This window comes from Dipodomys merriami, unplaced genomic scaffold (assembly GCF_024711535.1).
Source record: "Dipodomys merriami isolate MVZ:Mamm:240054 unplaced genomic scaffold, mDipMer1.0.p SCAF_23, whole genome shotgun sequence".
Lineage (NCBI taxonomy): Eukaryota > Metazoa > Chordata > Mammalia > Rodentia > Heteromyidae > Dipodomys > Dipodomys merriami.
In genome coordinates, this window is record NW_027203715.1 from 21,712,214 (window position 1) to 21,727,213 (window position 15,000).

The following is a 15,000-nucleotide window of genomic DNA, read 5'->3' on the forward strand; positions in this document are numbered from 1 at the left end:
CTAAGGAAAAAAGATTTGAGTGCTTGATAATGTGTTTAATTAATTTTCTTTAGTAAAGAAAGCTAGAAAACACAAAATATGTCCATGCATTCAAACTTCTACTAAGCTTTACATTCTAATCCAGACTTCATAGAATTTTTCCTTTACTATCAATATTCCATTTGTAATGCCCATCTATAATGAGAAATTTTGTTCCCACTATAAATACATATCCTTTCTTGTTCAATTTATGTAGTTCTACAATATACACAAAGTTTCAGAATAACTAAATTCTTACACTCCTAAAAAGGACAGCAAAAAAGAGTTTATAATTTTTCCACGTTTTTATTTAGTAAGAGCTTGCTGAATAACCTAGGGTAGCCTCAAAAGCATGATCCTTCTGCCTCAATCTCCCAAGTAATAAGTATACAAGTCTGTTTAACCACCACCTCTAACATTGCCTTTGCTAGGCAAGCTTTTTGCCACTAGCTATATGTTAACTCTTTATCTTCTTTAGATTAAAGATATAACGTAAAGCTATTATATGCCAAAATAACTGGGATAAGTTGGATTTATTTAATACTATTTCTGGTTCATTATCAAATGTGAGGTATGGATAATTTCTACTCCACTTATTAGCTTAAATAAAACTTTCTAATGCTCTGAATTAAGTTCTGTTAGGTGATTTCAGTATCTTTGTTTTTCTGTGAAGAAATTTCCCTTTGAATCTGTTGTGTTTCAAAATAGCAGTGATCTGGTCTCTCATTTCAGCTCTGTTAACCTCTGAACAAGTGGTGAGTTTCAACACACTTTTACTGAAAAAATTGAATTTTATGTAATAATTGCTACAGGATTTTTTTAAAAGTAGGAATTGGAAGAGGTAAGTTGTTACCTATCTTTCTGCTCTATTCCACCTCTTTTCTTTCTGATTTCACAGGCAGAAGAGATACTATTTGAAGTTTGTTGACAAACATTTCTTAAGATGTTGGGTATATTCTAGGCACTGAAACAACTAGATCTATCTGAGGATTAGCATCTAGTGTCAAAATGAAATTGTCCTGTGACATGAGGCATCCACTGAGAACATTATAAGCTTTTTCTACATGATATATCAAAAAAGTACATGTTTTTATTTGACTAATAATAAGCACATTTCTGTTTATTTTAAAGTATATTTTTGCCTGGTTTGCTTTCCCTCTAGTGATTAAATAGCAAAACTAAATTTCTCACTTGGAGTCCTATGTATCAAGTTTGTGTAAGAGTGTGAAGATCCATTACTGACATCACTATACTATAAATCATTGTAAATAATTTTTAAGATGGGTCAAATCTATGTAACCTAATTTGGACCCACCAAATGAAAATTATGTGTTCAAAATTAATTTTTTCATATGTATTTACAAATGATAAAAAGAAGACACAAGACAATGTATCTTAAACAATAGGGGAAAACCTCTTCACACAAAATTTAAATTAAGTAGGAAAAATATTAACATGAAGTGTTTTTTGTCTCATTTTCTCCCTAGATTCTATGAGGTGTGCACCATCTTTCTCTATAGTCTAAACAGATTATTGCTTATTTCTGTTAAATTCCGATGATGCAGTTGATAAGATTTCCTTCTTTTGCCTTAATTGCTGGTGAAAAGAGTATAGTAATGAACTAGAGAATGCACAAGGAACTCCCATGGACTTATGAGCAAGTTTATGCTAGAATCCAGAAAATCCTTTCCCTGTATCTCTCCTCTTCTGAAAGGAAAGCCTTGGATAAAGCCAGTTTTTATTACTAAATAATGGTCCATTTTGAGGATATATTTTTTGAAGATTTAAAATTATATGATGTTCCTCATACTTTGACTGATGGTTAGTGATCATAAGCAATTTGTAGGCCTTATGTGGGTTCTCTTTCTTTTTCTGTGCACAGGTCTGTTCTGTGGACAAATATAAATTAATGCTCAGATACAATTTCTGTTATGTATGATTGGGTGGAAAGGGGAACAGTAAGAGGGATAAACCTGATATTATTCTTAATAGTGAAGCGAGAATAAAGCCAGTCACTGCAGACACAGCACTTATACACTCAGCAGCATGCACTGGAGGATTTTTTAAATTTTAATTTTATTATAAAGGTGTTATACAGAGGAGTTGCAGTTATATAAATAGTGCAATGAGTACATTTCTTGTTGAACAGTGTTACCCCCTCTCCTGTTTTTTTTTTTTTCTTTTAGAGGATTTTTCTGACACGAGACAACAAAAACAGTGCCCACAAATTCCAGGAGTTGGTTCTAAGAGTTATCAATCATAGTTTTTAATGGACACGAAGTCAAAAGTGACCATGCCTGGCCTTGTAGCAAGATTCAAAATGTTGGCCAAATATTGTCATAAAACATTCAGGTGTTAGCTGGCTGGTGGCTCATGCCTGAAACCTCGTTACTCAGGAGGCTTAGATCTGAGGATTGAGGTTCAAAGCCAGACTGGGCAGGCAATTCCGTAGACTCATCTCAAATTAAGTACCAAAGACCTGGAAAAGGAGGTGTGACTCAAGTGGTAGAACATTAACCTTGAGCAAAAACCTCAGGAACAGCAAGCTGGCTCAGAGTTCAAGCTGTAACATACCAAAAAAAAATCAATCAAACAAACAAAAAGAACTGATATACTCAACAATCTTGTTAAGGGAGGTTTTCAGATAACAGACGGCAGACAAGAGCTAGGTAACAGAATTGCTAATACAGAGTAAGGGCCAATTCTTAAGAATTAAATCTCAATGTATCCTGGGTTTAGGTTAACATACAAGGTCTCTAATGATTAGATGTTAATTAGGTTACTTACAGAGGCTTTAATACTTTGGCCATAAAATATATCCATTTCAAACAGGTGTTACTTCATACAAATAACACCTTATATGAAGCATGTCTATGTGGGAATCTATACGATTGGATTCCTGTTGTTTACAATAAACAATCTTATGCCAGGTATACCCCGCTGTGAATGACAACTTTCTTGTTAGCAATACCCTGGGTTTTTGGTTAAAGGATATTATCCTTAGAATATTTGTTTATAAGGATATTTAACTAGTCATCTTTTCTCTTCCCTAGAAGTATCCTCTTACAATGGAAACGAATGAATTGGAAACATTTTGTTTATTTCCCAGATGGCAAAATCCAGTGGGTTGAAATCCAGCCAAGTTCTTCCTTTCTGAAATCTGAATTCATTTTGTAATTACTTAAGAACAGAATCAGATAAACTTTAAGGAATTTTGTTTGTCTCATATTCATTTACCTAGTAAATGTATCTCACATCAAATTTTAATAGGTAAAACAGTTCAAGCATTGGTGGCTCATGCCTGTAATCCTAGCTATTTAAGAAGCTGAGGTCTGAGGATCATGGTTTGAAGCCAGCCAGGACACAAAAGTCCATGAGACTCTTACCTCTAATCAAACTCTAGAAAATCACAAGTGGCTCCATGGCCCAAAGTGGTAGGGCACTAGCCTTGAGCAAAAGAGCTCAGGGACAGTGCTCAGACCCTGAGTTTGAGCACCACGACTCACACAAAAAAAGGAAAGGAAAGAAAAGAGGAACGAAAGAGGGAATGAAAGTGGGAAGGAAAAAGGGAAGGGAAGGGAAGGGAAGGGAAGGGAAGGGAAGGGAAGGGAAGGGAAGGGAAGGGAAGGGAAGGAAAGGAAAGAAGGAAAGGAAAGGAAAGGAAAAGAAAGGAAAGGAAAGGAAAGGAAAGGAAAGGAAAGGAAAGGAAAGGAAAGGAAAGGAAAGGAAAGGAAAGGAAAGGAAAGGAAAGGAAAGGAAAGGAAAGGAAAGGAAAGGAAAGGAAAGGAAAGCACTGGCCTTGAGCAAAAGAGCTCAGGGACAGTACTCAGATCCTGAGTTCAATCACCATGAGTCACACATACAAAAAGAAGAAGAAGGAAAGGAAAGGAAGGAAGGAAGGAAAAAGTAAGGAAAGAAAAAACTTACACATGATACTTAAAAACGTGCTCTTTACTATCTGGCATAAGGGAGATGGGACAAATTGATATAATCTGGGCAGTTTTTGTGACCTTTCCTCTTTGAATTTAACATATTCTCTCAGTGTGATATAATAAGGATGCATTATGCTAGGGGATGTTATCCTGTCTTATAAAATCAAAGCATACTCACCCAAAATGCAAAATAGGAGTAAACGTAATAGAGAAAGTCACATTTACTAATGTTAGTAAATAGAATAAATAGAGTAAGCGTAAGTAAAAGTAGTAGAGTAAGTAATATTTACTAATGTTAGTAAATATCCTTTAATGATATATATTCTCTCTTGAATGGGATCAACTTAATTTATCATTAATAAATTCATGACCCATTATCAAATTCAGAAATCTCTCTTAGCAACATCTCATACCACCTGGAAATATTTTGTAAAGAAATTGTTATATCTCAACCATATCTTCTCATGAACAGTTTCATATCAAACTAAATGTCAGTAGATTTCCTTCCAGTTTAGTTTTTGCTCATAGTTAATGAATAAGCAAGAATTAGATATCTTGCATATAAATAATACAAAAGAAAAGAAAACTAAGCAATATTAGGACTATGAGTCTGTTGGCTTTGTGTCTTCCACTTGATGGGCTTTGATACACTAACTACTATGAAAATTTACTTTTTAAAAAAGAATCCATGGGCATTTAGAGCTATAACATCAGTGCAGAGAAATTACACATGGTAGGAGCATACAGCTTCTCTGAGACTTTTGACAAAATATGTGAGCAATGGTACATGCCATATAAATCTATTTTTATTTCATATTTATTTATATTTATAGTGTATTTATTATATCATAATATTTATATATTTATTGCTGATACCATGGTTTAAACTCAAGGTCTTGTGCTTGCTTAGCTTGTTTTCTTTGCTGGCATTTTACTACTTGAACATGTCTCCAGTCCTGTTTTTTGCTGTCTATTTCGGAGATAGATTCCCAAGTCCTTTTCTGCCTGGGCTGGCTTTGAACAGTGTTCCTCTGAATCTGAGCCTCCTGAGTAGCTAAGCTTATAGGCATAAGCCAACTCTATTAAGCCACCTCTGTTTTGGAGATTTCATGACAGTTCAAATGTAACTATAGGCTTAAAGAGAAAGATATACAGGATAGACTATTATATATTTTTGAAAAGCAATTAAATTATAATCAAATCCACGTCCTTGAATATAGATGATATAGATTTTAAGAAAAAAGTTTGAAACTACTAATTTGCCAATCTTAATGAGCTTTTATTTATTTATTATTGTCTAATCTATTATTGAAAATAGCTCTAAAAAAATCTTATGTTCTACCCATATTAGTAACATCTCAATGTGGAAACAGCTTTTGCTTGAAGTACAATTGAATCTCAATGTGGATGGTACTCAGGAGTTTGTAGAGGAGCCTCTGCTGGCCTCCTAAAGATGTGCCTACTGCCATCAGAGTACTGGCTGCCAACCTTCTGCCTTTCAAGTCCAGCAGATGAGGGATTCTAAGAAACATCACTTCTTGCCTGTGAAACACACTGGGCATAAAAAGAGGGTTACCACAGGCCAAGGATGGATACTATAGCTTACTATCTCACTATCTGGTACATTGACATTTTATTTAAAGCATCTGTACGCAATCTTTGTATGTTAACATTCATGTATTTACCTCAAAGATATGAATTATATCTTCTTTATATAAAAATTAGCAACTTTAAAGTATAGATTGAAGGAAATTCAAAATGGATTTGTCTCATAGTTGAAAGTAATCATGTCAAGAAGACATAATCTTTTGATACTTATATTTATCATTTTAGTCACAAATGTTGCAGAATACTCTGAATTTTGCTTTGTGTTTTGATAAGCAAGAACTTGGTTTATCATTCTTCAGTGTCACAAGCATGACTAGAAGACAATAATGGTTGGGATAAATTTGTGATCTTTTCTTCATTAGAAAAAAGGTTTTAAGAATCAACATATAAGTATGTATTTACTTCAGTTAACAATACTATTTTTAAGTGTTTAATATTTATTTGAAATCATTCCAGGGAACCATATGGAAGGGGCTAATAATATTCCTCTTCCTACTACTCGTCGTCCTCCTCCTCCTCTTCCTCGTCCTCCTCCTCCTCCTTGTCCTCCTCTTCATCCTTCTCCTTCTCCTCCTTCACGAGTCCTGGGCTTGAACTCTGTATGGGCACTGTACCTGAGCTGCTTTTGCTCAAGGCTAGCAGTATACCACCTGAGGCACAGCACTACTTCTGGCTTTTTCTGTTTATGTGCTACTGAGGAATCAAACCCAGCGCTTCATACATGCTAGATAAACACTCTACCACTAGGCCACATTTCCAGCCCAACAATACTATTTTTAAATTAAGGATCTGTAGGAAACAAATTGGTAGTTTGTCAATTTGTTTTTCACATGAATGGTTTATACTGGATATATTTATGAGTTATTGAATTATCAAGTCCTTTTATGTGTAAAATTGTTTGAAATGATGCTATATATCAGACATTCATATCTAAATTTTATGAGGAAGAAATATGGAGGCTAACATCACAGATAGTCAGTGATATTATCTAGGAATTGGATCTAGGTGGCTCCTGTTAACCAATTGCAATTGAAGGTAATATTATAGAACTAGTGGGAACTATATGTTTTTTTTATTTCAGTATACTAAAAGCCAAAGAGCTGAAGTATCTTGCCTTTGACTATATTGTGAACTACAGAGCTGGAATTATAAGGTACAATAGCAAGGCTACGTTAAGCAAGGTTGTAGCAAACTTGAATCTCAGTGGATTTAATATAGAAAACTGTGATTTATTCTTTCATAATGGCTACTAGGTATTCAGAACACCCTGAGAAATGTATTCTACTTCCCTTACTGCCTTAGACTGGAAGTGACACATTAAATTCCTTTACAAAGAATGAAAACAAATGATCTCAACCTCACTTTCAGAATGTGTGCAGGAATGTAGCCTTCTTACAGATGTCCCTATCAGAATGAGTCCTTATACTCAGCCACTTACTCTTATCGTGACACTTACCTGTGTCTCAACTTAGATACTGTGAACTTTGAATCTGGTCTGATGTTATTCAAAGAAAATTTGTATCCCTAAGAACTGTTTATTCTTAGCTTTCCTTGCTTTAAAAATATTAACTTAAATATTAAAAAAATATTATTATTCTTATAATGGATGGAATTTGGGATATTTTCTTTATCATACTCAATATTAGACAACAATAAACCCTTATTCAAAATTGATGGAGAAACTCATTAGGCTTCAAGAAAGAATTTAGGTTTCAGATTTATTTCTTCAGGTTTTATAGTGAAAATGGGCACTCTGAACATTTCATATCCCTACTTTCTCTTGAAAAATGTCATTCTATAGCTTCAACTACATTTTCTTAGGTGAAATAGCTACAAAAAATATCATTGTAAAACAGAGGAAAATTAAGCCAAGAAATGATGTTTTTATAGTACTCTGAACAAAAGCCATGGTATATAAATGAGAGACATACACTTCATATTTATCATATTCATATAATATATAATGATGCAAAAATTCTAAAATTAAGTAATATTTTAATAAAATATGTAAACCTCACTCTACACTGACAGCAAAGGACAATAAAATATGGTAGAACAATTTAATATCACCAAACAAGTTGTGCCATGAAGATTTTACTCTGCAGCCATGTGCCCATATCAAAGGCCTGGCTCATAGCCTCTGGGAGCTTTGGAAAGCTCTATCTTTGTACAGAGAATTTGGGACAAACCAGAGGCTTTATACTAAGGATGACACGTGTGAATGTTTTTGTTATCCTAGGATGCTGACCATAGTATGTAAGTTTACTTCAATGAAGACAGGAGGTTATAGGGACTGAGTCTCATAGCTGATTCATGCCTCCATGAGCAGCCCCCAGTAAAAACCCTGATGTTAACACTCTTGTGAGTTTCTCTGGTTGGTACCAAACCTTGTCTCATACTGTTGCTGGGGGAATTAACTTCTGTCTGCTTCTACTATATTAGTCGAGAATAACTCAAAGTTTGCTGATGGACTTTGCTGTCGGGTTTGTTTTTAATGCCTTTGCTTCAGTTTTCACTGCAATAAATGGCACTGCTTTACCCAGGTCTTCAAGTCTTTCCAGTGAATTACTAAAAAGGAGGGAGTTCTTAAGTCCTTTAAAGCTCAAAATGACTAAAAGTTCATAAATAAACTATTTTCTAAACAAATTATGAGACCAAGTATCATAATAATATTTCAAGTATTTGTTAGGCACTTTTGAATGAATATCCTTTTCTCTGTTTTCTCTAAAGACAAAGAATCCAGCATCGCTTTAATCTGTAGAAGTCTTAAAAGCTTTGTGCATAAGGGTATGAGTTTTAACCTAATCTTACAGAGCTCAGGAGAGAATAGAGCAATGCTTGAAAGCTGCAATCCAGACAACAGTGTAATGAGAAGAAATGAGTTGAAATGTGACTATGAGGTAAGTAAAAAGTTAGTCCTAACAATGTAGATTGGGGCCAAGTTGAAGAGGTTTTTGATTTTTCTGTTGTTTTCCATGAGACCAACAGATACACTTTCAGTAAATTTCAGTTAATCAGATTTCTGAAAGTTTCTGTATGAAGACAATTCCCTATAGGGATCTCTGTATGCTGCTAAATTCTAATCAAAATCTTACTGTTAGAAAAAGCACCTGTAATAAGGATACTGCAGTATTCCACACATATTCTCTCATTGTGACGTCCTTATCAAATTAACACAATACAGAACTGCAAAACTGATTTGTCTCCAGCCAGAAGTTGTTTTCTCCACCTACCATCTAAGAATCCAGCTATGTTCTCTTGGATTATTGTAAATCACAGTAGTAAAGGTTTCACAATCACAATCATAATTTGAGTAATGAAATATGATGCAAATCCACTTCTGTCCCAGTTTCCCTGTGTTTTCCATGGCTCTAAAGCTTCCAGAATGACTGTTGTCAGAAAGATGCACTGGCATTTATGTTATTGATCACAGAGAACCTGAGTGCATACTGGTTTCTTTGGAAGTTATTTTTGAGGGATGAGGGTTAGAATGGGTGGAATTCATATGTGTCAGGTTGAGGTAAATATTTGGATTACACAAGAACATGAGGACCTCATGTAGGGTTTCAAAGGTTATAGCTTCATGATGACCACCTCACATTTTCACTTGCACCAGCTTGGCCACTGCCTTTTCCCCACTGCTATATAAAGATAATATATGAAAGATATGCACTGATTTTAGTTTGTATTGTTTGTTTGTGTTTCTTCTGTCAAATGTGGAAAATAAAGGCAATCTATACTTGATGCTCCTTAATTTGATTCACTTCAAAATTCAGGTGTTTTGGCCATATTGTAGTACTAATTCTCACAACTATAGGCTATCTTTCACATTTATGAACGTATCATCTGTATTTATATTATGTGAACATTTATTCCATTTGCTTCTTACTATTTAGTAGACATGAGCTTGCAATACACTAAAATTAAACCTCTTATTTATTTCCTTTTCCTTAAAATTATATTCTTTCATATATTTCCTATCTCAATGTCATCAGTGTCCAAGGTGATTTTTAAGTCAGAATCTGCAATCATTATTACTTTTCCCACTTCTTCATAAGTCCATTTAGCCACCATGTTCCAGATAATTTACTGCCAGAAACTTCATTATCCTATGCTCATTTTTTCCTGTTTTCCTATATATAAACAGCAGCATTAGTTTAGGCAATTATTCTTGTCTGATTCCTGTTTCTTATTTTGTATTTTTCATTTTGAAAATATATCATGAAATGTTGTAACAGATGCTTAGAGTATAGAGCAAGAGACATAAAAAGGTCAAGGTAAATCTTGTTTCCCTATGCTGCTAATCCTAGAGGAGTCTTCTATTGAGGAAAACGAACTGGAGCTATAGAACTGGAGTTCTATTGATATGTTAGGCTGAGCACCTGGGTGGAGATGTTGAATTGATGACTGACCCATAAATTGGATTTAAGGATACAGATTTTGGAAGTCACCTGGTTAGTAGTGGTATCAAAAAGCCCAAAGGTTGGATAAGGTCAAAAGGAACTGAGTCTAAGTAGAAAAGGTAGCTGTCTGTAGACTAATAAGTAGAAATTTCCAATTATTTAGGGGATGAGATAAAGGGGACAAGGGAAGTATAATGTAGGTGAAGGTCAGCTACAGGGAAGTGTAGTTGTAGATGTGGGAGGGAAGGGATGGTAGGGGAAAAACAAAGGAGGAGGCAACAATGCTTGATAAGAAATGTACTCATTACCTGGCTCATGTAACTGTAACCCCTCTGTACAATATTTTCACAATAAAAAAATTATTAAAAAAAGAATAATTGAGGTGATTAAGCAGGAGCTTCCAGAGATGTGTGGTGTTGGAAACCAAGTGATAGGCTCTGTGAACTGATGGTGAAGGGGAAATAGATGAGAACTATTAGCAACTTGAAGCTTATTGGTGACTTTCCAATTCTACTAAAACATTGGGGCAAAAATCAATTATGAACAGTGTCTAAAAAGAATTAGATAATACATTGAGAAGGAAGAGTATAAGTGAGGTGTATAAGGAAGAGTATATAAGTGAGCAGAGAATTGGGATGGTTTTCTAAAAAGAGAAGTACACTCTAAAAGGGTTTTTGAGATGAGAGGTGTTTCATGCTACTGAGCAAGAGAAAATTGATGGTACAGGAAAGGAAGAAGAGAGGGAGCAGAGTAATGTTCTTGAATAAGCAAGAGGGGATTGGATCTGATACATGAGTGGAAGGACTGGATTTATCTAAGATCATGGAGATTTCCTGAATGCACAGAAGAGGAGGCCGAGTGCATAGCTCAGATGTGGACAGATGAGATGTGATGAGAGCTTGTGAAGTTTTCTTCCTGTTGATGCAATTCTCACTGAGAAATGAAGGTAGCTCAGTGGTATAGCACTTGCTTTGCATGCATAAGGCCCTGGGTTCGATTCCTCAGCACCACATAAGCAAAAAGAAAAAAGCCTGAAGTGGTGCTGTGGCTCAAGTGGTAGAGTGCTAGCCTTGAGCTGAAGAACTGAGGGACAGCGCCCAGGCCCAGAGTTAAAGGCCCACGACCGGACCCAAAAAAATAAAAGAAATGCAAACCAAGGTCATGATCTGGAAGTGAGGAACTGAAAACTTTGGGAGGTAATTTTCTTTTTCTCATGTCTTAAAGAAATTTATATAAGCCTATGAACTGGGTACCTGTAGCTCACATCTGTAATCTTAGCTACTCAGGAGGCTGAGATCTGAGAATCATGGTTCAAAGCCAGCCTAGGCAGGAAAATCTGTGAGATTTTTATATCCAGTTAACCACCAAAAGCCAGAATTGAAGCTGTGGATCAAGTGGTAGAACACAAGCCTTGAATGAAAAAGGTAAAGGACAACACCCAGGTCCTGAGTTCAACCTTTGGGACTAGTACATGTGCACACATGTACGATTGTGTGCACACATGCCACCACACCCACACATGGCTACTTGAATAAAAATAGAACAATTTATACAAGAAGTTGGAGATTTAAAAGATAAAAAACGATACATAAACCTTCAGCTAAGCTGACTAAAGGAAGGCGGAAACAGGCTCAAATGAATAAAATTGTTGGTGGGAGTGTAAACTTGTTCAACCACTTTGGAAAGTAATATGCACGTTCCTCAAAAGACTCCACATAGAGCTCCCCAATGACCCAGCAATCCTACTTTTGGGCATTTACCCAAATGCTCACAAACCAGACCACACTAAATCTACCAGCATGACTATGTTTATTGCAGCCTTATTTACCATAGCTAAGATATGGAACCAACCCTATGCCCCTCAGTAGATGAATGGATCCAGAAAAAGTGGTATGTATACACAATGGAATACTATGCCTCCATAAGAAAGAATGACATTGTCTCATTTGTTAGGAAATAGAAAGACTTGGACAAAATTATATTAAGTGAAGTAAGACAGACCCAAAGAAACATAGGTCCCATGGTTTTCTCTATTTTCAATTCCTAGTGTATGTCTGAGTCAAACAGAAAAGATCAGATAGGTTAGGGAACTGAACTCTAAGATAGGTATTCAAATGTATTTTTTTCTTTCATGCAATTGTTTCTAACACATTTATAAGATGATTTCTTTGTTGTTTTGTATGTCCCTTCCCCATGGTATAACATCTGCTTTCACTGTATTTGATATTGTTATAATTTGTGGAGGGGAAGGGAAAAAACAAATCATTTAAATAGGGATACAGGAGGACCCATTGCAACAATGAGACATACAAGTTGTTATGTCGAAAATGAACTTTACAACTTTGGTGGGTGGGAGTGGGGAGAGTGGGGAAAATTGGGTGAGGGGGGTGAGGGGAGGATGGGAAAGGATGGGAAGGGGAAACAAAGGAGAAGGCTACGATGCTTGATAAGAAATGTACTCATTGGGGCTGGGAAGGTGGCTCAGTGGTAGAGCACTTGCCTTGCATGCCTGAGGCCCTGGATTTGATTCCTCAGCACCACATAAACAAAAAGAAAAAATCTGGAAGTGGCGCTGTGGCTCAAGTGGTAGAGCATTAGCCTTGAGCTGAAGAGCTGAGGGACAGTGCCCTGGCCCAGAGTTCAGGCCCCATGACCGGATCCCCCCCCAAAAAAAAAAGAAAGAAAAAAGAAATGTTTTCATTATCTTGCCCATGTAATTGTAAACCCTCTCAACAGTATTTTCACAATAAAAAAGAACAAAAAAACAAAAAGGGATAATACACACATCAATGAAATAATGAGCATAATGGGCTGGGAAGGTGGCTCAGTGGTAGAGCGTCTTGCCTTGCATACCTGAGACCCTGGGTTCGATTCCTTAGCACCACATAAGCAAAAGGAAAAAAGCCGGAAGTGGCACTGTGGCTCAAGTGGTAGGGCGTTAGCCTTGAGCTGAAGAGCTGAAGGACAGTGCCCAGGCCTAGAGTTCAGGCCTCATGACTGGACCCAAAAAAACCCAAAAATAATAAAGAAAAGAAATAATGAGGATAGTGAGGGAATATTTGAAAGCTTATATTCAAGTAAACTGGACAATCCCAAAGGAAGACACACATTTCTAGAGGTACTTGAACTACCAAAATTCAAACAAGAAAATATAAATCACTTGAATAGATCTATAAGGAATGAGAATGAAGCAGTAATAAAATTCTCCTGACCACAAAACGTCTAGGATCATATAATTCAGTGCTGAATTTGACCAGACCTTTAAAGAAAAACAAGCATAAATATTCAAAATTTTCCATGACTAGAGGGGAAAAAATACTTTCAAACTTGCCACGCCTACTCCGGTGGAGTCTGCTTAGCATGGAAAACCTGCTTTCAGACCTGAGAATGGGGCTTCACAGAAGCCTACCTCTGAGAATGGGACTTCACCAAAGTCTACCTCAAAGAATGGGGCTTCAAAGAGGCCTACCTCTGAGAATGGGACTTCACCGAAGTCTACCTCAAAGAATGGGGCTTCAAAGAGGCCTACCTGGAAAGGCTGGCAAGCCCCTGGTAAAGATGTCTTTCTGTTTCTGTTTTTCTTTTCTTCGCTGTATAGGAGTGCCTATTAATCTTTTACTGTTCTTGCTGCTTGTTCTACTTACTCATGCTCAACGTTCCCTTATTCAAGGCTCTTTCTTGGAAGTGTTGATGATTCCAACATCTGATGAGTGTCCTGAGATTATGACTAACTCACCAGACTTAAGTGCTACCCTAAAAACCCCTCTTATGGAGGGTATTAGACAAGTCATAAGTAAATATAAAAGTATTGGGGGTTTCATGACGTCACTTCAGCAGAAGGAATTGTTTGTAAGAAATTTACAAGAAGCTGTAGGCACGGCTAGAGCAAAAAGAATGTATGGCTATTGGAGACTTCCTTTTAATCTTAAAGCATATACAATAGACTCATATAGATACCCTGTAGATAAAAAAGATGCAGAGGGATATTTGGACCAAAAGCTAAAAAAGATCCCTAAAAGGTTGATAGATGAAAGGTGACAATGGCTTATCAGAGGAAAATGGTGGGATCCTCCATTATCTAGAGGACCCCAAAGACTTCCCCCAGATCCATAGCCTTTTACAGGTATGTATGATAAGGATGGCAACCGTTGGGAAAACTACTTAGGAGAAAGAAATTCCTATTACTCTCTTTCATTTACTGAGAGACTTGCTAGATCTAGGCCTCCTTGGTGCTTACTATCAAAGAAGGAATAAGAAAGATCTTATGAGACAGTTAAGGCCACTATGGAAAAGAGTAAATGATTATGTGAAAGGGTTACAGAAAAGACACTATGAACTTAAATTTGATATATGGCCAGATTTAACTAAGTATACTGAATATCATGATTTTGGCCACAAATTGGGGACCCTCTAAAGAATGACAAAGGATCACAATTGCTTAGAAAAGATTTGAAACGCATGAAGTACAAAACTAAACAAAAGTAACAATAAAGTACTAGAGTTCATGCCTTTCTGTCCAGCACCTTGCCCATATGCTCTGGTTAATGGTTAATAGATGATAAACATCGAAACCAATTGTATTTCTTAAAAGTAGAGCTAAAGCCGAAAACAAGTGCCTATCGTCATAGCTCCTCATCCAAAAAACAAGATCAGGTGACCAGCTGGTGACCACCCAAGAATGAAGCCTTGCAGCAAGATTGTGTAACCTTTTGCCCTTTCTCATGGAGACTTTTGCTATAAAAGCTTGTTATCCTCTGCAATAAATCACACTCAGCATTCACTCCTCTTGTGTGTGAGTTGTGTTTGCCATCTCCCCACCTGTTCCAGTTACCTCCACTAGGTATCCTCTGTCGTCCCGACAGAGCCGGTCCGCGGCACAAACTCATCATATGAAGCCAGTATTCCACTTATTCTAAAACTAGACAGGATACAACAAAAAGAGATTTATAGACCAATCTCTATGATGAACATAGATGTAGAAATTCCCAAAAAAATTGTTGCATGCCAAATGCAATACATCAAAAAGATTATATCCTATG

At 36.3% G+C, this 15,000-nt stretch overlaps 1 pseudogene; it reads right to left on the reverse strand.

Annotated features, from left to right (window-relative positions):
• The window catches only part of LOC138835153 (leucine-rich repeat-containing protein 14B-like), an 83,283-nt pseudogene that overhangs the window by 52,748 nt on the left and 15,535 nt on the right, over positions 1 to 15,000 (reverse strand).